Source organism: Saccostrea cucullata, unplaced genomic scaffold (assembly GCF_032062105.1).
Source record: "Saccostrea cucullata isolate Sc308-1 unplaced genomic scaffold, CSIRO_AGI_Scuc_v1 ctg787, whole genome shotgun sequence".
In the NCBI taxonomy this organism is placed as follows: domain Eukaryota; kingdom Metazoa; phylum Mollusca; class Bivalvia; order Ostreida; family Ostreidae; genus Saccostrea; species Saccostrea cuccullata.
This window is the reverse complement of record NW_026933448.1, coordinates 403,563-420,322: the sequence shown is the minus strand read 5'-3', so window position 1 is coordinate 420,322 and position 16,760 is coordinate 403,563. Positions and strand designations below refer to the sequence as shown.

The 16,760-nt window shown below is 35.5% G+C and overlaps 1 long non-coding RNA gene across 1 annotated transcript; it reads left to right on the top strand.

Moving 5' to 3' along the window:
- Positions 1–2,963: 2,963 nt before the first annotated feature.
- On the top strand, positions 2,964–16,404 carry LOC134238360 (uncharacterized). Its single transcript, XR_009985982.1, has 3 exons — positions 2,964–3,074; positions 3,354–3,417; positions 16,373–16,404. It is a non-coding gene; the product is annotated as an uncharacterized LOC134238360 (long non-coding RNA).
- Positions 16,405–16,760: the final 356 nt, after the last annotated feature.

The window sequence follows — 16,760 nt, the reverse complement described above, 5'->3', positions numbered from 1 at the left end:
TTTAAGATACATATTTCTGTGAATTTCTTAACTTTATGACGTCTGTAAGAGTAAATAATAGCAAAGTCCGCGTAATTTTTGAGCGGCCCTCGTATATACGTTTTATTAGCTCACCTGAGCCGAAGGCTCAAGTGAGCTTTTCTGATCACATTTTGTCCGGCGTCCGTCTGTCTGTCCGTCTGTCCGTCTGTCTGTAAACTTTTCACATTTTCGACTTCTTCTCAAGAACCACTGGGCCAATTTCAACCAAACTTGGCACAAAGCATCCTTGGGTGAAGGGGATTCAATTTTGTTCAAGTTAAGGGCCACGCCCTTTTCCAAGGGGAGATAATCATGAATTTGTTAAAAATTAATGGCATTTTTAAAAAATCTTCTTCTCCAGAACCGCTGGGCCAGGAAAGATAAAACTCAGGTGGAATCATCCTCAGGTAGTGTAGATTCAAGTTTGTTCAAATCATGACCCCCGGGGCAAGGGTGGGGCCAAAATGGCCGACCCAAGTTTTACATAGGAATATATAGGAAAAATCTTTAAAAATCTTCTTCTCCAGAACCACTGGGCCAGGAAAGATGAAACTCATGTGGAATCATCCTCAGGTAGTGCAGATTCAAGTTTGTTCAAATCATGACCCCCGGGGCAAGGGTGGGGCCAAAATGGCCGATCCTAGTTTTACATTGGAATATATAGGAAAAATCTTTAAAAATCTTCTTCTCCAGAACCACTGGGCCAGGAAAGATGAAACTCATGTGGAATCATCCTCAGGTAGTGCAGATTCAAATTTGTTCAAATCATGACCCCCGGGGCTAGGGTGGGGCCAAAATGGCCGACCCAAGTTTTACATAGGAATATATAGGAAAAATCTTTTAAAATCCTCTTCTCCAGAACCACTGGGCCAGGAAAGATGAAACTCATGTGGAATCATCCTCAGGTAGTGTAGATTCAAGTTTGTTCAAATCATGACCCCCGGGGCTAGGGTGGGGCCAAAATGGCCGACCCAAGTTTTACATAGGAATTTATAGGAAAAATCTTTAAAAATCATCATCTCCAGAACCACTGGGCCAGGAAGGATGATACTCAGGTGGAATCATCCTCAGGTAGTGCAGATTCAAGTTTGTTCAAATCATGACCCCCGGGGCTAGGGTGGGGCCAAAATGGCCGACCCAAGTTTTACATAGGAATATATAGGAAAAATCTTTAAAAATCCTCTTCTCCAGAACCACTGGGCCAGAAAAGATGAAACTCATGTGGAATCATCCTCAGGTAGTGCAGATTCAAGTTTGTTCAAATCATGACCCCCGGGGCTAGGGTGGGGCCAAAATGGCCGACCCAAGTTTTACATAAGGATATATAGGGATACCTTTTAAAATCTTTTTTTCAAGTACTTCAAAGCTATGATTAGTGATATTTATATGGAATCATCCTCAGGTAGTGTAGATTCTAGTTTGTTCAAATGATGACCGCCTGGGGGGGCGGGGGGAGTAAATTCAAGCCTGATGTGCTCAGGTGAGCGCTGTGGCCCCTGGGCCTCTTGTTATTTTAGGTTAGAGATTGCTGGTTTGAACTTGAAAAAAGATATTCCTAATTCTTAACTGATTTCAATTAATAATCCTTCACATCCGAGACTGGTTGTTAAGTTGTTGTAGCTTACTTTAAACGTCTTGTAAATTACATATATTCATAATAATTCAGATTTCGACCGCTTACTCTCTGACATTCATTTCTTGTTTCAGAAAGTTTTAAGGACCTAAGAAGACTTTTATTGCTTTTATTTCTTTGGCACTATGTATAACATTAAACTCAAATGGAATCAGAATTAAAATCTTACTAACGTCAATTTTTCATATACATGTAAACAGCTTCAGGAACAGACGATAATTGGTGTCCTGACTTTCAAAGTTGTTGGAATTGAGTTTGATGAAAATTACAAGTTACAACCGGGGCACGGAGATGTAATCAACTGGTTTGGATATGGTTTATACACACCAGAGACGGGAAAAATAGTACAGAAGTGACATTTCACAATAGATTCTAATAGAAAAGTCGTTATTAAATTGTGTGAGATTCAATTATAGTTTTTCCTATATTCCGTAATTACTAAATAGTTAAAGCATGTAAGAAGTAGAGAACTGCTTGTTAAACGCAGACATTGGGGAAAGTTATGGGCCACGAATGACGTTAAACAATGGTATTCTCTGCTGCCTACAATGTAACGTGATCTTTTAAATAAATTTCGACTGAATCTTTAATCAGATACAAATAAATATTTATAGTAAAGTGAATTTAAATGAGTCTCTCAGTCAAGATTTTTTTTTCACCCTAAAAAATAATTGGATGCTAAAGAGTTACTTGTTATGGACATGGGTGAGAATTTAAGAAGTGATCATGATGTTCTAAGAAACGTACATTACGCTTGCTTTCTTGCGCCGATGTACACTTATATGCATTCTTTATTTTTCAACCATTTTCTTACTAAAACGTGATATCATCATGAAATTTGTAATGCATGATCATAAAATGTTGCTTTTGACTATGACAAGAAAAGAAACTATATTGAGCAAACAGAAACTTAACTGTACTGCCTGTCTACGACTTTTTGGGACAACCCTCGTAAGTCTACATTATACACATTTTTGACACTTCCTGTACAGCTGTATAATAAGTTCTCTCTCTGTTTATTCATACTTAATTGCATAATAAAAACTAATAAACTTGTAAATCATTTATTTACTCTGTGTGAATAAAATTCCAAAGAGTAGAAAGCTAAGCATTTAGAAATTTAAATCATTACTTATCGTTTTCTACTGCATTCTAAAGCATTAGTAGCACATGTTACCTGTGCAGAATATGAGCATGGAATACATGTAGGATACTTGTACTGTCAGGCATGTTATCACAGATTTAAAAATTATGTCATTTGAAAATTATCATAGCATTAGCTACAAAGCAATTTTCAAAACAGCTTACATCTGCCGCAGGGGGAAGGAGCTATAAAAACATTTATTTGCAACGATTTCACATGTTTCAGTGAGAAACAGCAGAAACACACCTCTAATTACTACTGCCTTAGGAATCATTGGTATGTACATATACGTTTTAAAAATAATAAAAAGATGGCAAATATAATCTAACATTCTTTTCATTTTCATCAATTCACTGTTTTTATCCTCCTTAAATACGCTTATGTTGTGCTATGCATATGTTAGTATTCAATATGTTTATATGAATTCTTTATTAAATGCTGGCAATTACTCATTATAATAATCATATCATTTTTAATTTTCGTGTAACTGTCCATTGATTTTTTGGTTTCAGCAAATTAACTTAATTATTCTGATATCAGTATTTTCAATCACAGATCTAAATCCAAACCTTCAAGATGAAATCACTCCTTTTAATTGTGTTGTGCGTGGTCTTAATAGGTATGTACTGTATAATTTTGATTAAATAATCTTGATAAAATATATATATTTTTCTTTAAACTTCTAGAATCGGAAAATAAGATACATATTTTATCGTACAAAAGAGCCTGTTTACCTAAAATATACATGAAATATATGGAGATAACGAACCGTATCTAAGCTCAAAAGTCCATTAAACAATACAAAACTGGAGCAGAGCAAACACTTACTTCCAAAAAATCAGAGGTGGCATCAGGTGACATGGAGGTGTGAACATCCCTTGCCGAAATAACACTCCTTTCAAACATTTATTATAGTTTATTATTGTTAACTGAAATTAGCTACAGTAAATTAATTAACTGAGGAACTAAAATCGAGATCTTCTTCAAAGTAAGTTCCCAACATGTATTTCAAAACTTTTCATTCCAATTATCTTAAGTGCAAATAATTAGTGAATATACGATTAAAATATCCTAGCTTTTAAGATAAAAAAAAGTATCTTGGTAAGTATCTTGCATTTTGACTGAAATAATTCCCATGTCTACGGAATGTTATCTTGAATGTTTACAATAATAAGTCTCATTAATACTGGTATTTTTAGGTAAAGGTATTCACATTTAAATCATATTTTCTTATAAGTTTGGAAAGTTGCACGTCAACATAAGTATTGTTGATATTGATAAAAATATGTCGCATATCTATATAATCATGCTGCATGCTGACAGAATTTTATAAAGACATTTTCATATTCATAAAGACATTGTTTATATATTGATAAATCTAGATAATTGTGTTTATTCAATGTTCTCTGTTTACTTCACTCTAGAGACCTCTAGAAACTCTTGGAAACAAAAAAAAAATAGTTGAAAAATAAAGGTTCGCTCGAGATTTTAATGGAGTAGTAATTAATTGACAAGTTTACGTTAACTCCAGTCATTTCAGGTCATTTCTGTGTCTGGTCAGTCATGGTCAATCTAGCGTATAGATTGGCCGAAGTGGGGTCAATAGAGCGGAACAAAAAAGGTCAATAGTCTACATCAGACCCTGACTGAGGTCTCAAGATTGGAGTCAACATAGCGTAACGAAAAACGTGTATAGCCTACGTCAGACCCTGAAAAAGGTCCCTAGATGAAGTGCGAAATGTTACATCTTTTACTACCACTAACAAAACAGTTGTAGACCAGGTTTCGGCCAACACAACATTTGTTCATTGTGGCCGAGGGCAACATTTCCACATCCAGGTCCAACAAATCATATGTTGCCCTTATACCTAGTCAATAACTTTATAATATATGATTTTCTTTTCTAGCCTCTGTACAAGTTGTCACGGCTGGACATGGTTGTTACTGTATATATGACAATGACAAGAAGTGCAGTGATTACTGTCAGAGCGAATTCGGTTGTAGAGGGGGATATTGTGGGTCGGACTGGTGTGTTTGCAAGTGTGTCGGTTGTAAAAAGTAACTGGACAGGTAAAACACTAATGGTAAAAATAACTGATTTTGTTTTCCTCTATGATGCTTTATCATGTATATAAAAATAAAATTGAAAAAAAGTTTAAAATGTTTTATATGATATTCTCCATTCTGAGAAAAGATTTCGAGATATAAATATTTATAAAGCAAGCTTCTTCTGTTTCAGGAAAAGGGTGAAAAGACTACATGACATATGCCAATTAACTATTATTAAACTATTAAAGCATCAGTTCTTTGTTCATAACTTAATTTTTATTAATTATATATTCCCGAAACACAAATTATAAAGCATATTCATTCGCAAAGTCATCAAAATAAGCGGTAGTATTATTACCTTTATCATAATTAACGTACAAGTTTTAATTTTTCACAGTTGAAAAGTTTTAATAAAGATCTCCCAATAACAGATAACCGCATAAAATTTCCTATTGTCCTTACAAATTAAGTATCTATACACTGAGCAGAAAACTATAAATGATCACTGTCAAGACGATGAAAATGAGAGCGTATGAGAAAACTATTTTTCCATAAAGTACAGAAGGAACAATCTTAAAGATATTTTAAGGTCAGACGATACGCTCCTCAAAAATATATAATTTTTCCTAGGAATTTGTCATTGGAGAATACGTACTTAAACAAGATTCCTCGCAAAAAAGGGTACCTTACCAGGCAATTGGAGAATATACCACAGGGTCACATTTCTTATATAACCCTTATGGGTAATCTTTTGAATGGTCTATTTCACATTTTTTGGTGTAGTTATATTCAAAACATTTTGAAAACATAGAAATCAGAAGGGAATGACATATATGAATATTTTTTTTATATAATACCAAGAGATACAAAACATGTTTTTGAGGAACTTGTCGTCTGACCTCAATATATATATATATATATATATATATATATATATATATATATATATATATATATATATATATATATATATATATATATATATATATATCTTCAACTCTGTATAGTTTTCAGATGGCTTCAGTAATTCAAAATTGACAAAAGAAGTTCAAAAATATAACAGTGAAACTGATCGATTGAACTTGGTGGTGATACCACAAAATTTCGATGTTTTGTGCTACTTGATATCTGAAAATGTTCGATTTATATGGAACGCCGTAACTGCCTTATGTGGAGAACTTTCATTATATGATGGTATTTTGTCATTATATGATGGTATTTTGTCATTATATGATGGTATTTTGTCATTATATGATGGTATTTTGTCATTATATGATGGTATTTTATCTTTATATGATGGTATTTTGTCATTGTATGATGGTATTTTGTCATTATATGATGGTATTTCGTCATTATATGATGCTATTTTGTCATTATATGATGGTATTTTATCATTATATGATGGTATTTTATCATTATATGATTGTATTTTATCATTATATGATGGTATTTTGTCTTTATATGATGGTACTTTGTCATTATATGATGGTATTTTATCGTTATATGATGGTATTTTGTCTTTATATGATGGTATTTTGTCATTATATGATGGTATTTTATCATTATATGATGGTATTTTGTCTTTATATGATGGTATTTTGTCATTATATGATAGTATTTTATCATTATATGATGGTATTTCATCATTATATGATGGTATTTTGTCATTATATGCTACTACTTTTCTTCTTTATACTACTTTTCTTCTTTATACTACTTTTCTTCTTTATACTACTTTTCATTATATGCTACTACTTTTTTGTCATAATTTGAACTCTCGATCATCCAGAGGCTTGTCTCTATAGCACTTATTTATGGAATCCGGATAGGGCCACGCAGTTCACTATCGCATCATCGCACCATCGAGATTTGAGTCGATGGAACGATGACGCGATAGTGCGATGACGATGAAGCGATGGTGCGATAACGATGAAGCGATGGTGCGATGACGATGATGCGACGGTGCGATAATCCGATGGCGATGATGCGATGGTACGATGAAGCGATAATGCGATGCCACGATAGCGATGCTGCGATGGTGCGATAGACACGATATAGCATCGCATCATCACTATCGCCATCGCATCATCGCTATCGCACCATCGCAGCATCGCTATCGTGGCATCGCGTCACCACATTATCGCTTCATCGTACCATTGCATCATCGCCATCGCATTATCGCACCATCGCATCATTGTCATCGCACTATCGCACCATCGCTTCATCGTTATCGCACCATCGCTTCATCGTCATCGCACTGTCGCGTCATCGTACTATCGACTCAAATCTCGATGGTGCGATGATGCGATAGTGAACTGCTATGGAATCCGGATAGGGCCACGCAGTTCACTATCGCATCATCGCACCATCGAGGTTTGAGTCGATAGTGCGAGAAGCGATAATGCGATGACGATGGTGCGATAACGATGAAGCGATAGTGCGATGACAATGATGCGATGGTGCGATAATGCGATGGCGATGATGCAATGGTACGATGAAGCGATAATGCGATAGCACGATAGCGATGCTGCAATGGTGCGATAGCGATGCTGCGATGGCGCAATAGTGATGATGCGATGCTATATCGTGTCTATCGCACCATCGCAGCATCGCTATCGCATCATCGTCATCGCACTATCGCATCATCGTCATCGCACTATTGCACCATCGCTTAATCGTTATCGCACCATCACTTCATCGTCATCGCACTATCGCGTCATTGCACCATCGACTTAAACCTCGATGGTGCGATGATGCGATAGTGAACTGCGTGGCCCTATCCGGATTCCATACGTGGCCCTATCCCATGGAATCCGGATGGGGCGATAGTGCGATGACGATGATGCGATGGCGCGATAGTGCGATGACGATGATGCGATGGTACGATGAAGCGATAATGCGATGACGCGATAGCACGATAGCGATGCTGCAATGGTGCGATAGCGATGATGCGATGGCGCGATGGTGATGATGTGATGCTATATCGTGTCCATCGCAGCATCGCAGCATCGCAGCATCGCTATTGTACCATCGCGTCATCGCACTATCGCGCCATCACATCATCGTCATCGCACTATCGCACCATCGCTTCATCGTTATCGCACCATCGCTTCATCGTCATCGCACCATCGACTTAAACCTTGATGGTGCGATGATGCGATAGTAAACTGCGTGGCCCTATCCGGATTCCATACTATCCGGATTCCATAAATAAGTATGGAATCCGGATAGGGCCACGCAGCGGCCCTATCCGGATTCCATAAATAAGTGCTATAGAGACAAGCCTCTGGATGATCGAGATAATGCGGTGACGCGATGCCACGATAGCGATGCTGCGATGGTTCGATAGCGATGATGCGATGGCGCGATAGCGATGATGCGATGCTATATCGTGTCTATCGCACCATCGCAGCATCGCTATCGTGGCATCGCATTATCGCTTCATCGTACCATCACCATCGCATTATCGCACCGTCGCATCATCGTCATCGCACCATCGCTTCATCGTTATCGCACCATCGCTTCATCGTCATCGCACCATCGCGTCATCGTACCATCGACTCAAATCTCGATGGTGCGATGATGCGATAGTGAACTGCGTGGCCCTATCCGGATTCCATAAATAAGTGCTATAGAGACAAGCCTCTGGATGATCGAGAGTTCAAATTATGACAAAAAAGTAGTAGCATATAATGAAAAGTAGTATAAAGAAGAAAAGTAGTATAAAGAAGAAAAGTAGTATAAAGAAGAAAAGTAGTAGCATATAATGACAAAATACCATCATATAATGATGAAATACCATCATATAAAGACAAAATACCATCATATAATGACAAAATACCATCATATAATGATAAAATACCATCATATAATGATAAAATACCATCATATAATGACGAAATACCATCATATAATGACAAAATACCATCATATACTGACAAAATACCATTATATAAAGATAAAATACCATCATATAATGACAAAATACCATCATATAATGACAAAATACCATCATATAATGACAAAATACCATCATATAATGACAAAATACCATCATATAATGAAAGTTCTCCACATAAGGCAGTTACGGCGTTCCATAGATTTAGACTGTTAGATATTGTTGGTGACCGGTGAGCAGGGGATGCTCAATCCTTCAACCTACCTCCGTTGATATTGAAGTCTGTGTTTGCTCTGCTCCTGTGTTGCATGCGCGGATCTAGAGGGGGGTCGGGGAGGGGGGTCAGGATCCCCCTGGAATTTGCAAGGTTATTAGATCTATATACTAAAGCAAGAAAAAAGTTACCTTGGACTCCCCTCAGAAAACGCAGGCACCACTCCCCCCCCCCCCCCCCCCCCCGTTAAAGCGAATATGGAAGGATATGGAGATAACAAAAAGTATTCAATATCAAAGTCCAAAAAACAATACAAAATAGGAGCAGAGCAAACACGGACCTCCGAAACATCAGAGGTGGGATCAGGTGTCATGGAGGAGCAAGCATCCCCTGCCGACCGGTCACACCCGCCGTACGCGTGTGCTCATTGTCATGATCGTGAAATAACGGGAAAATCCGTCGTCAATTCAGTGTATAAATAATGGACTAACAATTGGTATGAAAAAGCTCAGTCAGCATTTCACTCAATGATAAATTGTATTTCCTGACAAGGTCATTGTATCGACCATAGAACTTACGAAATGATGACTTTAAACGAGACTGCCGATATTCTTGTTTCATCAACTTGCTTGTCAATATTTTACCTCGTTTTAGAAATTGTTCATGCGTAGAACATGCTCTTGCGTCTCGAATTAACTGTGATATATACACTCCGTATGCAGGTGATGATGGTATATTGCTGCATATATAAGGGAAGTTGACGATAGAAAAGTTAAGTCGTCACGTTTATCATATAACTTGTTTGTTAGGTTACCATTAACGTCTTTTCCAAGTAAAATATCCAAGTATGAAACCGATGTGTCAGACTCTGTGGTATCTTTTATCTCAAGCTCTCTATATCGTATCGACGTAGGAATGGAAATTACCATTGTTAATTGACAATACGTCGTCGATATATCTGAAAGTCGAGTTGAAGGCCACAGCAAGTGTTTCCTTTTTTTCATGCATAAGATTTTGCATAAATTCTGCTTCATATAAATACAAAGATAGGTCGGCTAATAACGGAGCGCAATTGGTTCCCATGAGAATTCCAATAAATTATTGGAAGACCTGGTCTCCAAAAATTACATAGATATTGTCAAATAGAAACTCAAGCATCTTATTGATGTCAACTTCAGAGTACTTGTGTGTACAATCAGAATCTTTTTTAACAAAATAATTTTGAAAATGAGTAATGACCAGGTAAGTAAATTTACGAGTTCCAGTTTTATTGAAGAAGCAGCTGTTAATGATATCAATAAGCCTGGATTTTAATTTATCGTAGGGAATGGTTGTGTATAAAGTTGAAAAGTCGTAAGTTTTTAAGCTGTTGATTTTGGTAAGACCTTGTGATTTCAAATTGTCCAAAAGTTTTTTTGGAATTTATTAGTATCCACATCTGATTCACACCACTTCCTGAATATATAGTTGCATAGTACTCTTGAAGTTTTTCCTTCACTACTGTCAATATTTTAGTGAGGAGTAACGAAAGAGGCTTGGTTGAACATTTACTGGAACTCGCAATGTATCTTTGGTTGTAAGGATTCTTATGAAGGTTTGAAATCCAATATATTTAAGGTAGTTCAAATTCATTTTGGCTCTATGGAATATTTAAAATGTTCAAAACTAACATTTGATTTTGAAGAATTTCTTCCTTAGAAAGGGAAGTATGAGTATAAGTAGGATTACCACTTGTAGCGTTAAATCCAAGTTCTTCTAGAATACAATTTATATAATGAGCTTTACAAATATGTGTTAAATTGATATATTAAGTTAAAGGTTTGAAGCAGTAGAAGTCATCGAACCCCCCACACCCCACATCCCCTACGAAATAGGTTTTTTAGTCGGGGAGAGATCCATTTTTTTTTTGTTTTTTTTTTGCTTGTCAAGAAATTTCTGGGTTGGATTTTTTTTTGGACTGGGGTGAACCCCCCACCCCCTGGAAAAAATTTCTGGATCCGCGCCGGGTGTTGTATTGTTTAATGACTCTCTCTTCGCCTGTGCAAAATGGTGGACAATAAGAAAATTATATTGAATAAAGGTGTAAACATTGGGCTTATCCATTTCATTTTCAATACATGTTTATGGTATTTGGCATTTACCCCAAATAAAAATGTCCAAACACAGTATCAGTAAACAGCAATCACTTTTATTTACTTCCATGGAGAAAATACATGTACAAAACATATTCAATTAAATTATCTTGGCATTCTAAAAGGTTAAGAATACTTGAATTAATTGTAAATTCAGTAAATATCAATTGATTGGAATTTATAACGAGGGACAGATCATTCTCATTCTAACTGAGAAAAATACCATAGAAGCAGAACGCTTTAGTGTGCAGAGTAGAGAGGGTTCATTCTGGACTTGTGAGCTTTAATACCGTTCGTTGTGTCCATATATATTATATATGATATTTGAAAAATTACAAGAAATCTCTGCTATAGAAATAATCAATAGTGTGACCCATTAATCATGAGATATAAATTTATGTTGAACAATAACAATTTCCTAACCTCCACACACGTCGCCATTGGCAGGACATGGTTGCTATGGTCCGTTGTTCGTTGTTCCTTCAGTGAATACTGCCAGGCGTTTTGGGGTGGTTAGTGTGCCGTTGTGTGTTGGCCGCTAAAACAATCAGGAAGATAAATTCCAATTATTAAATTAAAAAGGATATTTTTCTCTTTGATTCCATATTCGGCCCTTTGCATAGTTAACCAACAATAGTAATACACCATGGAAAGGAACTGTAACAGTTGATTCTCTTTATTTACATCTTTGTGCATGTATAGTATGAATAGCAAAGACGATGATAAAAGCTACAAATAACAGTATCTTACATAAATATAATGTCAAATATCTCAAAGATATATCAAGCTCATTTTAAAAGACACTAGTAAATAAGTTACATCACCTTCAAAATAGCAAGAATTGAATGGTATAGCCAAACAAAATAAATACCCACGTGCATATTAATTACAAAGATTATGCTTGAACATAAAAAATAAATTTCCATAATATCCAAATATGTATGGCAGTAAACCTTTTAACGTTACAATAAATATGAATTTTAGGAAAAAAATTTAAAAAAAACACATAAACTTACATTTGTGACTTGGCTACCCCGACAAACTTATGGCGCTGACTCTGGACGGACTGTGAATCTTCAAGGTATCACACAGATAATTGACCAATCAAAATGAACTTGCTTTTCCTTTTTTTGAGATGTTTTTTTTTCTATTTTCTTCCAAGCCATTTTACAAAGTGGTTACCTGTGTCTAGTAAATGTTATGTACTCTGTGATGAATAAAGGTTTTTGACAGGAACTATTTTTATCAGGGCATAGGAGGCTACTTCGTGTGGTGCACTCGAGATGTTTATAAACACATTGAAAACACGTGGATTTGAGGGTTGCCCTGTTTGAAAAGTCAAAAATGCCGAGTAGGTACCCTGTTTTTGGTGTCAGCTAATATGACAGGTAATGTCTAACACCTCCTACTAAATATTTTTTCATGTAAACAAATACCTGATTTTTTACGATTTTTTATTCTATATAGAATTGCATGTTTATAGTGAAAACAATAACCGGTATGATACCCAGTCAAAGCCGATAATTTTATATACTAGTTACAAAAAAAAAATGGAATACCAAACCCAATCAGATTAAACATAATTATTGCAAAACAACACATGCCACAATAAAGAATATCTAAGTATTTTTAAAGTTATAGAAGGATATTGAGATAACGAACAGTATTTAATCTCAAAGCCCATAAACAATAAAAAAAAAATAGGAGCAGAGCAAACACGGACCTCCGAATCATCAGAGGTGGGATCAGGTGTCATGGAGGGCTGAGCATCCTCTGCTGACCGGTCATACCCGCCGAGTGCTCCATGTCATGATCAGTAAATAACGGGAAAATCCGTCTTCAATTCAGTGTATAAATAATGGACTAACAATTGGTATGAAAAACGTCAGTCAGCATTTGACTCAATAATAAATTGTATTTTCTGACAAGGTCTTTGTATCGACCATAGAACTCACGAAATGATGACTTTAAACGAGACTGCTGATATTTTTGTTTCATCAACTTGCTTGTCAATAATTTACCTCGTTTTAGAAATTGTTCATACGTAGAGCATGCGGTCTCAAAAAATCACATAGATATTGTCAATCAGAAACTCAAGCATCTCTTTGATGTCAACTTCAGAGTACTTTGTGTGCAGTCAGAATGTGTTAAAATAATTTTGCAAGTGACCAATGACAAGGTAAGTAAATTTATGAGTTCCATTTTTATAGAAAAGCAGCTGTCAATGATATCAAAAAGAATGATTGTCTGGGTGTTTATTTGTTATTTTAATTTCCCTTTTGATAATTCTTCAGTCGTTACGAGATGCAACCACTCGACTGTTGAGATCTGCAAAATTTGACCTAAACTCGGCACTCAGGACCATTGAGCAGTGAGGAATCTTTTTCATGCCAGTACCTACTGCGACACAAAATCTCGATTGATACGGTCGCATTCGAATGACCAGTGTTCACGTATCACTGTGGATTTCGAACCCACGGCGTAAGGAACAACTCCTTAAGTCGTAACTCTAGACTACACACTTTTACAATGTCTATCAAATTTTAAAACTCATTTTACGATTTTTTTCAAGCATGTTTTGTTTAATACTCTTGCATTATAATCAAAAGTTTTGACTTTACATAGATGATACACTTTCAAAGTTTTTTTTTCTTTTTTCAGATACAACAGGAAATTGGACAGTCTCTAAGAATTGCTGTTAATTCTTGAAAAGATTTTGCACATTATTTAATATTTTATGAATATATCTGCAGTCTCAATAAAAAAGAAGGCAACAAAAATTAATTATTACTACAACGAATAGTATTCAAACTCAAACTATATTCAAACAATACAAACCGGAAACAGAGGAAATACAGACTCCAAAAACAAAACAGAAGGGGTGAAGAAAAAATCTTTGTTTTGCAAATAATGAACTAACATTAGTATGTAAAACGACAGTGAGTACTTGACATGACGATAGGCTATGTTTGCCGACACGGTCATTGCATTGACCATAAAACTTACATCTTAAAAACTTCCAACTTTTCAACTTATACACAACCATTCTCCACGACAAATTAAAGTCCAAATTTTTTTATATCATCGACAGCTGCTTTTTCAATAAAAATGGAACTCGTAAATTTACTGGTCGTTGGTCATTTGCAAAATTATTTTGTTTAAACACATTCTGATAGTACACACAAGTACTCTGAAGTTAACATAAAAAAAAGATGCTTGAGTTTCTGATTGAAAATATCTATGTGGTTTTTGGAGACCTGGTATTCCAACTATCTATCGGTATTCTTATGGGTACCAGTTGCGCTCCATTATTAGCAGACCTAAATCTATATTCATATGAAGCAGAATTTGTGAAAAATCTTATGCGTAAAAAGAAGAAAACACTTGCCATGGCCTTCAACTCGACATTTAGATATATCTACGCCGTATTGTCAATTAACAATGGTAATCCCCATTCCAACGTCGATACGATATATCCTGGTGAGCTTGAGATAAAAGATGCCGCAGAGTCTGCCAAATCTGTTTCATACTTGGATATTTTACTTGAATATGTATCTTTCTTGTAAAAAACCTTAATAGTAATCTAACAACCAAGCTATATGATAAACGTGATGACTTTAACTTTTCTATCGTCAACTTCCCTTACTTATGCAATATTTATACCTTCATCAACTGCACACGGAGTATGTATATCTCGATACGCAAGAGCATGCTCTACGTATGAACAATTTCTAAGACGAGGTAAATAATTGACAAGCAAGTTGATGAAACAAGAATATCAGCAGTCTCGTTTAAAGTCATCATTTCGTGAGTTCTATGGTCGATACAATGACGTTGTCGGGAAATGCAATTTATCATTGAGACAAATGCTGACTAACGTTTTTCATGCTAATTGTTAGTCCATTATTTATACACTGAATTGACGACGGATTTTCCCGTGATTTCCCGATCATGACAATGGGCACACGGCGGGTGTGACCGGTCAGCAGGGGATACTCACTCCTCCATGGCACCTGATCCCAACTCGGAGGCCCTTGTTTGCTCTGCTCTTATTTTGTATTGTTTTCTGGACTTTGATATTGAATACTGTTCGCTACCTGCATATCCTTCTTATTCGTTCTTTATAAAATGTTGACTAATTTTCCTGAATTTATCTGTTCTCGTTATAGAGTTTAAGTAACTGTCTCAATAATTTCCAAACAACTCTCGTATGAAAAACATAAGACAATATGTATCATTATGGTATTTTGTGTTTTCCAAATTAATAATAAAAAATACTTGAAAATACGGTGAAATATATGGAGATATATTTATATTTCAATTCATTTTTACATAGTTAAAAATAGCTGCAGTGGAGTAGGTCACGTGGTCGGGACGTGTGGATAGAATCTGAATCAATTACAGTTTATCGTAAGGGTTAAATGGGATTATGAAATTTGAGAGTCATTAATGATATAACGAATAGGCATATTTGCAAAACAGCTGACATCTGGCACTGAAAAAGAGTATAAAAAGATGTCTTCCTTAGGTTCTACATAGTGTTGTCAGAAGCTACACCTCTTCCAGAGACAGCTCGAACATTTAGTGGTATGTATTATGAAACGTTCAAAACAAATGTCTTGCAATTAAACTAGCCTGCTCAACAGAATTCCTCGTATTTCAGAAAAAATCAAAACAATACTTACAATAAAATGACTCCAAGTAACCTTTCATTAAGTTTTATTATTTTTAAGTTATTTATTTTTGGTGTTTGGGATTAAAAGTTCGTTTGGTTTTGAGCTGCAATGCTAATCATTAAAATGTAATTCTTCGATAAATTTTTGAAAAACTTCAATATATTTTTAGCACGAGATACCTTAACCTAATCGAAATATTTTCACCAACAGATTCAAATCTCAACCTTTAGGATGAAGTCAGTCCATTTCATTGTGTTGTGTGCGTGCTTGATTGGTATGTACAGTATAATAATTTTTTTCATAACACAGTATCAATAGCAAAGGAATTTAGTTTCCCTATTTTTGTAAATGTCAATAAACATAAACTAAAAGGCTTTACACGGACACATTTTGAGCTAAATATACATTTAGAAAGTTTTGAAAGGTAAATCAAAAATAATCTTAAAGCGCATTATAATAACTACAATATTTTTCAGGAGTTAAGTGCTGCATTTCATGGACCTCTTGAATTTAACTAAATTCAAATATTTAGAGAAAATTGAGTTTTTTAAAGATTTCAAAGGAATGTGAATGGACGGCATTGTGTTCTTTTGAATATTTTCTAGCCTCTACACAAGTTGTCATGGCAGGACATGGTTGCAATGGTCCGTTGAGTAGAAACGAGAGAAAGTGTTATAATTATTGCAGGGAAGAACTAAGCTGCAGAGGTGGATACTGCCCAGTTACGAGGATGTATCTTGTTTGCTGGTGTGTTGGTTGCAAAAAGTAACTGGAAAGGTACAATACTAATAATTTAGAAGAAAAGACTGGTCTTTCTCCTTGATGTCTTAACATGTGATTATCATAGCTGCAAACTGAAATTAGAATCCAAATTTACAATGAAAGTTAATAGCGTCAATAAAGTCAACTGAATTAAGGTGTAAAATCCCGCTGATAATTTCAAAGGATATTATTCCAAGCAATCCAATTCATTATTTTACCCGAGTTTGATAA